Below are 10,623 nucleotides of genomic sequence, written 5' to 3' on the forward strand. Positions count from 1 at the left end.
TTAGATTTTACTAAGTAAAATCTACTGTCTAAAGCTGAAAAGAATGAAGACGTCTAATTCATATATTACAGCTATCCTTGTAGCAAATGAGTTAGGTAGAAATAATCATTTTTAACTGGATCTCTGACAAGACTAGGTAGCCTACGCTGAGGTAGGCATACAGTCAAAGAGGAACAAACTGAAAAAGCCCTCGAAAAAGCCAGGGTTATGTTGCTCCTTTGCTGCCCCCTTCTGGAAAACAAAACAAACATAACAACAAGACAGAAAATAGCTGGTCCCTGCATACCGTTATCTCCATTTCTCAGACGACTCAGCCTTGGGACAGCAGATCTTTTCCAGTTTAAAGGCTTTGGATATATTTTTTTAAAGTTTTAATTTTGAAGCATCAATGAACACTAAAATATATTTCCCAAACGAGCTGTTAATCTAGGCATAATGAGAGAAAACTCTAGGAAGCACGGAAAGTGTGGCTGCTCACTTTGGCACTCTAGAGCTCTGCACAGCAGCACGTTCTGCACATTCAGAGGCACAGCCAGCACAGCAGGATTATCTGTATGCCATTCTGCCATCAGCGATTTGACCTAAGCTCCTGAACACAACACTGAACTGGCTGCAGTTCACAACAGATTCTGTTGTACAGGTGCTGCCACCGATTCTCAGGCAAATCTTTAGGGGAAAACCTGTGGCTGTCTTCTTACCCGTCATCACAGATACTTAGCAGTTTTGCTAGCATGCCTTTCAAAGAGGCTGTAAGAAAGAAACAGCGTTAACTCGAAGCTTGCTTTGCTGGACAGGAAAACTCTAGTGAGAATGAGGTATGAAAAACTCAAGTAAATTCTTAATCTGCTGTATTTGGAAGCATTGTTCCAGGGATAGCTCCAAAGACCCATTCTGCAAACACTTTTTACTTCTGTAACAGAGGTGTTAGATGTACGTCAGATAACAACACATTTCATACATAACCTTATACTGAATCTGGGTTGCTATTGTCCACTTGTTAAAAGCAACAATTGTAATGATGTAAGAACGTAAAATGCTTAACCTTGTACAACTACTCAAACACTTCAAAACTGAGACAAGTTATGTCAGAATACCTCACTGCGAATGCCAGAGCAACTTGTCTGACTGCTCTGTTTGAATAAATGGTTATGACTGGAATGTGCTTTGACTATGACAAGGCTTATTAACAGACTACTTAATTTAAAAAAGATGTCTATATGAAAGGTACATCGTCAGCATGTCAGTCTATTCTGTATCTATTAGCAAAGCTGCTAGTTCATTAAAAGTAATCAGGCCTTTGACTATCCAAGCCCAAATTCCTTGTCTTTTTTATTATAACAATTTCAGTAAGCAATTAAAATATGTATGTATTTCTGTCCACATGAGCAATGAGAAAACCAGATTCACTATAGATGGTTATTTCAGTCCTACAAAACAGCAGGGTAAAGAAGCTATTTGGAAAAAATGCTTGACAATGTGAATTATTTAGATTACAGTACATCACTTTAAAAGTCAGAAAATGGTGTCTAGTTAAACGGTAGGTGTATACTGTGAAAATGTTTTCTAGTAATGTAACAGGAATATGTATGGCCACATATCACAAATAAAACAACCTCAAAAACAAACTCACATACTTAGAAGAAACCTACAGAAACAGAATGTTCGTTAACCTCTTTACCTAAGTAGTAGGAAAGCTATCACTAGAATATTGTGTGATGTTAAGTCATGGACAGGTGGCTACCAAAGGATCTTTTCGGAATAGCATGAAAGCATCAAATGCTTTCTTAAGTTCTCTTCAGAAGAGAGGATGCAATTGAGATCAGAGAAACTCTTAGTGTGAACTCATAGCTGCAGAAAAATGGAACTTTGCATTAACTGACAAAAGAGATTATTCAGTAACTATGCCTATTACAAATGTACCATTGACGGCAGAGAAAGCTGTACACTGTCACAATTTTTTTCATCCAGTTTATGTGCAGGACTCCAAGAAGCCTCACACGTGCACAAGAGTGCACATCTCTTGGCACTTCAATGAGCACATCTCAATGCTTCTTCTTTCTTACTGCTTGTAATAAAATGCAAGCTGGAGAAACACCTTTCAAACAGCTCCTGCTTGCTTTATTCAAAAAGACTGGTACCATCACAGAACAAGAAGAAGACACAACTATTTGGATAGGGTACCTTATTTTCATTCAGGCTATCTGTGGAAAACTTTGTTGTAAAAATAGGTAAGTAAGTAAATAATTGTGCCATGTTATCAATTGTTCCAGGCTGGATGTGACTCTTGGCAGCCTGCTCTAGCGGTTGGCAACCTTGCCCAGAGCAGGGGGGTTGAAACTAGATGACCTTTAAGGTCCTTTTCAACCCAGGCCATTCTATGATTCTATGATTCATTCTATGATTCTGCAGTAAAGATCCACAAAACTACTTGGAGCATAAGAAGCAGAATAGAGAGTTTTGCTATAATGCAGGCCATACCTACTGCAGGTACTGCATGCAAATTCACTTGAATTCTTCTTTCCAGTTGTTTTGTGTTGGACCACGCAGGATTATCTTCAGCCTTCATCTCTTCCTCTCTTTAATTTGTGTTTTCTAATGGATTTGTTTGCAATGTCCATTCATCTGATGTCTGGTTTTGAATACTTGACCACAAATTGAACACAAAAGGGCTGGAGAAGTTTTGTGGTTTTTCACATGCTCTTTCAACTCTGCTCTAGATTGTCAAGAAAGAACTAAGTTAAGCTAATTCACAAAGGAACCCCAAAATAAGTATCAACTGATATTTTACATTACCATCAATGACTGAAAACACTTAATTTCAGGTAAGATACTTTCAGGCAAAAGACAGTTTTAAAAGGACTTTTGAAAAACTGTAAATCAGTAAAACTTATAAAACAGTCCAATAAGATAAAAATTGAAGATCATTCTATGCTATGCTTGTGAAACATATACACAAATGTGAAACATATACACAAATGTGCACAGAAGGGGAAAACAAAAGCTTCCCAGAAGAGCCGAAGAGCTAGACAAGCCATATGATTTTTAACTGTAGGGCAGGATTAGATCTAAGTTGTTGATGTTGAGGAAGTAAATGGTCTATTTTACTTTTGCACATATAAATAGTAGATGACTTCCAGGAATGTTTAACTGCCATTCACACACACCTTAAAAGAACACATTATCATTCTGTATGTGCACTTTCATCATACAATTGCTACAGTGCTGTTCTGCACAAAGAGAAAAAGGGGGTGAAATAAGCACAAGTGATAATGATAAAATAAAAACACTTGGAAAGTTTCTACTGTCTTTGACATGCTTGTTGCCACAATAAATATCCTTGCTTTTATAAAAATGAGAAAGCAGAGAAGAGAGCCATGATTTTCAAGAATCTCATTTGATCTGAATCCATTGAGTTTATAAAATTGTTTTATTGTACAAAAGCTGTATCTAAAAACACACGTTTTAAAAACTCATGTTTTCTAAGTCTCTTCAGTTGTGAACATTGATAGATCAAAAAACGACAGCAAAAACTTTAACATGTCATACATGTTCTTTGAGATCGTATACTGAAGTAAGTGTTATGAATAAACACTTACCTCACCCTCCATGCAATGTATCCCAGCTCCGTGCTCCAGTGGGGTTTGGTGATCAATACAGCATCAACCAACGCAGTGCCTATGATAGGATGTCCTGATAGAAGTAAACCTGGCAACCCTAGAGGGTCTAGATGTCATAGGACCTAAGGAACAAATTCGTGCATGTAACAACGTGCTTTGTGGTCTCACAGCCTGGTCACTAAGAGCCTACAGCACATCCTGGTAAAGCTGATGGATTTATTGGTTACTTACTCTAGTATGTTAAGGTAGATTCCCAACATATCTCCCTCAACACTAAATAAATCCTGTATTAAAACACAATAAACCCCCAGGTCATTAATTTTGCTAAGCCAAGAAATAAAATAATTTGGAAGTGCCACAATCAAAGTTGCCTGAAATCTTAATTTCATTGCTTTCTGCCTATACACTCAACCTTCACTAAAACAAATATACCAAATCTACTAAAGCACTATTTCATTCTGTGCCCTGAATTTGGGGAGGATAACGAGCAAGGAAGATTGTATGCAGGCAGGCAACCAAAGATTTTGAAAGTGTACCTACACACCCATGCAGAAGACAAGTATCTGACTTTGCAGCTTGTATTGTGAGCTCACTTGCTTTTAGACAAAAACAAAACAACAACAAAAACTTCTTGGTATAGCTTGGACTTTACTTTTCGAAACAACGTACCTAAGATGTTAAGACAGAGAAATTCCAGATTTCACAATGGAGAACCATACTTGGGCCCACTGGCATTGCTGAAACCCTTAGATACACCAGAAACCTCTGATGTTTGGATTAATTGCTGTTAATTGCAATCTTTTACCCTCTTCTATTACTCCTGGTTCACTTACTTGAGGCTCAAAATCCTTTCCCCTCAGCTTCAGGCCACCATGTAACCTCAGTTACTTTCATTCTCCAAGCCTTGCCACTTTATTTTATTCTCTGTGTGCCCAGTCCCAGTTGCAGCTTCTGTCCTATGCAAAAGGGTGCTCAAGTTCTTCTAACCATGTCATCCTGACCTCTAGCAACTTCTCACAGGTTTTCCAGCTCCACTGGTCTTCAGTATCCATCTTTTTAAAAATGCTCTCTATGAATGAATTCAAAATCTTTGGGACCAAAGAAAATAGTCAAGTTTTCTTAGTTCTAAAGTACAAAGCACAATTAGTTTCCTACAGTAAAGTATCTTCACTGCTCCCTTCACTTTCCAGAGGCTGTGAAGAGGCCAAACCAAGACAGGATTTTGCATCAGGAAAGAAGATGCCTTTCAGCTCTTGTAATGGAAGACGCCATCTGAAAAATGCTTAGATGCAAGCCATGCGTTATTAGGGCTTTTTAAATAAAAGCCACACTCTTACTTCTTCCACTTCAAAATATTGTGAACAGTAAGTTTTCCTCCACACGCAATCTAGAAAATTGGCTGAATTATTTTGGTTGATCTCTTCTTAAAATAAATGTATGAGTTGAAGGCAAAGAAAAAATTCAGCCAATACAGTTCAAACAAACCAAGAGAAAAGCAAGACAGAAGGGCACGTGAGAACAGTGTCTTTTACAGAAATAGCAACTGTGGTAACAAAGCAGTTGATGCAGAGCAGCAAAATAAATAAATAAAATTAAGTATGGTTTAATACAAAAATAAATAAGTTAGCACTGAAAATAAAGAAGTGTGAAAGATGCAGGCACCTGTCATGAATTCATTTAATTCCTGTTTTCAGAGGAATTATGTTTCTTTAACATAATCTTGGGGAACATTTATCAGCATGAAGGGGAACTGTTGTTAGAGACGTAGCCTCTACCACTATTAAAATTGAAATTAAACAGTCAGATTTGATGGTGTCAAGATTCTGCAAGAACACCCAGCTCCCTCAGCAAGGGACAAAGCTGGATAGCATCCTCAGAAAGTCGCTTTATGATTTAAGAAATGCTGAAGCTACCCTTATTTGATGGAACTAAATTAAATATATATATTGATTGATAGGCTGCTATATAGTTCCTCATCAGATTCACCCAGCTTCAGTTAACCTCATTAACCGAAGACAGCAGTCAGGAATCAGAGAAGCACGGTCAGGTTTCTCCACACAGCCTTGTTCCAGCCTCCACAAGTCTGGGAAGCTGCAGGTTGAGTTTGGAGGAGCCGGAGCTGCTAACGGTACGAACTGCAATGTGCGCTTCTGGCATCGTTCAACGCACAAGAGGAATCTGAGCGAGACCAAGCTCTTTGCCAACACGGATCTAATTTGTAGTTTGAACAAAGCTGGCCTTCATTCACATGTATCTGAATTCTGATGATATTCCAGTCAAATTGTCTCCAAGTTAAAATCAGAAAAGCTTCACTGATGAAGCACCCCTCAGCTTTGACATTTTAAACAGTACAGTAATCTCTCCACACAAGTGAAGGGTCCAGTCTGATAACAAAAATCATCAGAATTATGAGATACAGAGCCTTTCTTGTAGGAAGCTTTCAAACAAATCTTACCTGTTGCAGATTGGAAGAAAGCTTTCACAGAGTAAGATGAAGCAGACCGAAGACTGAAGGTAAATTTGCTGCTACTAACTCAAAAACCTTATAAAGTTTCCTTATAAACTAACAGACAAGCAAGCAACTGTTTAACCAAGCAATTATCAATTGCCAAAAATGATTAGTTTTGGAAATTACCAAGATGAGTCAATCAGAAACTCAAATCAACAGTAAGAAGTGCAAAAAGCCAAATATTTCACAGTGCCCTGCATCTCAATTCCCTGTATCTCCCTGCACTCTCTTCTTTCACCTCTACGTACTAAACAGCTGGTTCACATTAAACACTTGTTAACATAAATGTTCAAACTTAACTCCTGTGTAGTTTTAAAGTGCTTTGTGGTGGTGGTTGTTGTTCTTCTGAGCAGTATAAGGCTGAATTTGGTTCAGATGCATCATAAGAAAGAGCAATTGTTGCTCACGAAGACCCAATTTGAGCATGTGGACTCTGGTGGCAACAGCCAGGTCAGCTCAGCACTAAGATTGCTCAACCCATTCCGCTCTCCCAGCATCGAACAGAACAGCAGCAGCAACAAAAGGATGACAAGCAGTTCTTGAAGATTTCACACCACAATTAAAAATGAGTTAGCAAAATACACCGTTGCAGCTGAGCTGTTTTGATGTGAATTATGGAACATGTGAAAAACCCTGAAGGAACAGATACCTAAGAAGAAAGCAAAATTCCCAAGTTTCAAAGGACTATTTTTAGTGGTGAGATGCAAGATGCTTTACATGCCCATTTTCTTCAAAGTGCATCTGCTGACAGTCTAAATTTGGTCTAGAGAAATAACTTGATTGGAGGTTGTGGGTTCTGCATAGAGGATTTCTGTTTAACGGTAAATGGAATCGAGACCACTAACTCTTTCCTGTAAAGCTCTTAATATAGAATCATTGAATTTCATAGCAAGTTCTAGACTCTCTTTTAAAATTCAAAGACCAAAAATGACATCCCCAGTACAGATTGCAAACTATTGCTATACAACTGATGTAAATATCGACAACTATTATTTAGACAGGAAGCTAATATTAAGAAAACTTTCTGCCTATGTTAACTGTGAATGGTTACAATCCTCAAAATTCATTGCTCCTTGAACATAATGGAAATTGTGAAACAATCCCAGAAAGCATCACCCCAGGATGTCCTCTCACTATAGTTGCAAGGGAGGTGGATTTTTGATCTCTTTTTTCAAACAAACTGGAAGGAAGTTACCCTTTAAATGATACAACTGTTGGTACAAAACAGTTCTCCTTTGACCTAAGAAAGCATTGTTTATATAGGCACTCATAAACCTTTCCATCCTTACAACCATTTCTATTTTGAAACACTGCGACAGAAGTGACAGGGGCTGTCACAATTCCAGCTCTCTCCTACACCACTCTTCCGAGCCTCTTAAGAGAGTGGACTGCAGCCTTGCCGCCTGCTTGGTTACATACAACTAAATGGAGAAACTATGCTGTTGTGAGCAAGTAAGAAAAATACTCATTCTGCTTTTAGCTCTAAAAATAACTTTTTTTTTAAAAAAAAAATTACTTTTCCTGCAGAAATTCTGCTACAACCACCCATGGAAATTTTAAGCACTGTCATTTTAAGCAGTTAGATTTCAGAACGACCCTACCTTTCCCAAAGATAAACAAGAAGACTTCAAAATTAGACTGCCAAGCATAATGTAACCTAAAGCCTCCAAAACCAACACCACAATGCAGATGCAGAGTCTAGCGTGGCTACAAACACAGGAAGCCCTGTTATTCCACATTCCCCACAAGCAGAGGGTTTTCTTAATCTGACCGCTGCCACAAACTCAGGAGCACTCCTGTGAGCCATCACCTCATTTCATAAAGACTTCCAGTGCTTTGCCACTGGCCTTACTGAGCAATCATCCAGCAGTTCAACCCGGACAGCAAGAATTCGGTCGATATGAGCAGTAGCAGCCAAGGCAACCTCGCTAAACATAAATAAGTAAATCTGCAGTCACTGCAGATCACCTGCAACACTGAGCAGCTGAATGGAAAAGTGCCTGGCCTACCCATGGACACTGATTTTTCACAAGTTTACCTCGAGACTTGAAGGTATGCACTAAACGCATGGCTTTATTGAGAGGAAAGCACCTGCAGTTAGTAACAGAAACAATTTAAAGTTTTTCATTCCTTGTTGAATTAAAGAACGCTTGGTCTGATGACAGCACTTGTCATCAATGAAAAGAACAGCAGAGGAATATTGGCATTCTGTCATTTTCTTATTTCTGAGATACAGATTAAGTTACTTATTTATAAATAGAGATGCTATTCAGCTAATAGCTGTTTCATACAATTTAGCAATAAAAAACAATAATCTTGATAATTTCTCAGTAACATTGCAGACCCATTAAAAAATTAATAATCTACGAATTACTGCAATATGACAGTCAACTAGTCCTAGAAACTTTCCAAATCCACACTATGCAGTGAGCTAGGATTTTGCAAAATGAAGGAATATCACCAAGAAGTGGATATTTACAACACCTTTTAGAATTTTTGCAATTATTTCTTCAATTTTTTTCAACCAGTATTAAAATGTTTTGCCCTAGCTTCTCATGAAAGCATTTGCACTTCACACTGAAACTCTCTAATAAATTTATACATGACCAAATAAAGTCATGTGCACTGACAACTTTATAGCTGAGGCAACTGAATGAGAATTAAAAATATATTTGACTTACTGGTAAAATCACATTGGATACATTGAACGTAGACTACTAACAGCAAGCTACATGAAGACATCTGCTTGTTCTCAGATGACGATGATGAACACTTTTTGCACTGAAAGAGATGAGGTTTCCTCTGGTGGTGTTTTGTGCGCTTTCCAGGTACTTTGTGATATTAAAAACACTTTCACAGATGAAGCACTAGTAGGTTACTTTTATGTGCTTGTACAATTTTAGTATTTTCTGCTAAGACCCACTCTGTCAAGTGACTACAATCCACATCATGATGCCTTTCCTGGATTTTACGAGCATCTTTTGACTTCAATACTACACTGTACGTGTTGCAGAAATCCTGTGTTGTCTCAGAATTCAGATTTAAGGTGCAAACTTCTTTCATAGGAAGATCTTACCATGTTATTATCATGACTAGCTTTCTTCTGATTTTTGCAATTTTCAGGCCCCGATTTAGCTTCAGGTTTGTTTTTTTACCTCCTTAAGTACAGTCAGTGTTCTAACACTGGAAACACAGCACTGGCCAAAAGTTGTAATAGACTGTGCTTCTTCTTTACCTTTCCTCTTTCTGGATTTGCTGAAGTCCAGGGTATATGAAAGAGAACCAGGCACTGCAGGCCAGGGCTCCTCAGGCTGAAAATGGCCTGTTTCTTCTCCAGACAAAGGTGTTCATCATTTCATGAGTGAGAAGCATGAGAGTTATTGCTTGGACTCCCTGGGCTCATGTCACATCAGTGAGGGTTTGTATTTTGACGCATCTGACAGATGGGTAATAGATGGACAATTTTACAAGATTTTCTTTGTTTTCTTTATTTGCTTGATGAACTTCATCTCCTATGCTGTACAACTCATTTGCACCTTGGTCCATTTTAGGACAGACTGAAGTGTGACATACTGCATCTTTTTCACGTACATGAGCCAGGCACGTCTCGATCTTACTTTTGATGCTGCTTGTAAACTGGCAGAGCTTGCATCTTCCTACCTCCACCAGAAACATCTTGTCCAGGACAGCAGTCTGGTCTTCAAGAACCTCAGAGAGAGCAGCATACAGCCGGGATGTTTCATTTCTCTCTGAGATGCAGGTTCGCAGGTGGAGCACACTGGCATTCTTCTCAGGAGCAGTGGAATGGGTTGCCCAGGGAGGTGGTGGCATCACCGTCCCTGGGGGTGTTCAAGGAAGGCTGGACATGGTGCTTAGGGACATGGTTTAGTGGGTGACATTGGTGGTAGGGGGATGGTTGGATCAGGTGTTCCTGGAGGTCTTTTCCAACCTTAATTCTGTGTTTCATTCATCATCAGATGTTGCCGATAGGCATATCTACAGAAGACAAAGAACAAAGCAATTGAAGTCCACTTTAGGTCACAATATCTAGATCCAAAGTCTGGCTGTGAAGATGATCTTAAGAGTGTGTGAAAAACGAAGACATAAACGGACTACTCAGCTCACTTGGGATAAAAAACCGAACCGGGAGTTCGTAGCGTTAAGTTCATGACACCCAACCGTTAGAAACCGCGCGGATCCTCACAGGCACCGCTGAGAAAGCCGCTCTGCGGCCACAGCCCCGCACCAACACCCCCAAACGCAGCCCAGCCCGCAGAAAGCGAACCCAGCGAGCAAGCGGCGCCCGCCAGCCCCCCGCCGCCGGCCGGCACCCCGCCGCCAGCCTCCCCCTTCCCACCGCCGACCTCACCGAGCCGCAGGGCGCCGCCCCCCGCATCGCCCCGGGGCAGGGGCGGCGCTGCGGGGCCGCTCCCCGCCCACAGCCCGGCCGCGCTTCCGCCCGCCGCCGCCTCCGCTCCCGGCCCCGGCCCCAGCCGC

The 10,623-nt window shown here is 40.0% G+C and overlaps 1 long non-coding RNA gene across 6 annotated transcripts in view; it reads right to left on the reverse strand.

Moving 5' to 3' along the window:
• Nucleotides 1-9,974, reverse strand: part of LOC118161880 — an 88,634-nt gene extending 78,660 nt beyond the window's left edge. For 4 of the 6 annotated variants that reach the window (XR_004748206.1, XR_004748209.1, XR_004748205.1 and 1 more), the window contains exons 1-3: nucleotides 8,808-9,974; nucleotides 3,597-3,739; nucleotides 2,479-2,713 (exon numbers count right to left, since the gene is read on the reverse strand). This is a non-coding gene — a long non-coding RNA (uncharacterized LOC118161880). The remainder of the gene's footprint in view (nucleotides 1-2,478; nucleotides 2,714-3,596; nucleotides 3,740-8,807) is intronic. The other 2 variants (XR_004748210.1, XR_004748208.1) reach the window with 2 other exon arrangements.
• Nucleotides 9,975-10,623: the final 649 nt, after the last annotated feature.

Source organism: Oxyura jamaicensis, chromosome 2 (genome assembly GCF_011077185.1).
Source record: "Oxyura jamaicensis isolate SHBP4307 breed ruddy duck chromosome 2, BPBGC_Ojam_1.0, whole genome shotgun sequence".
NCBI lineage: Eukaryota > Metazoa > Chordata > Aves > Anseriformes > Anatidae > Oxyura > Oxyura jamaicensis.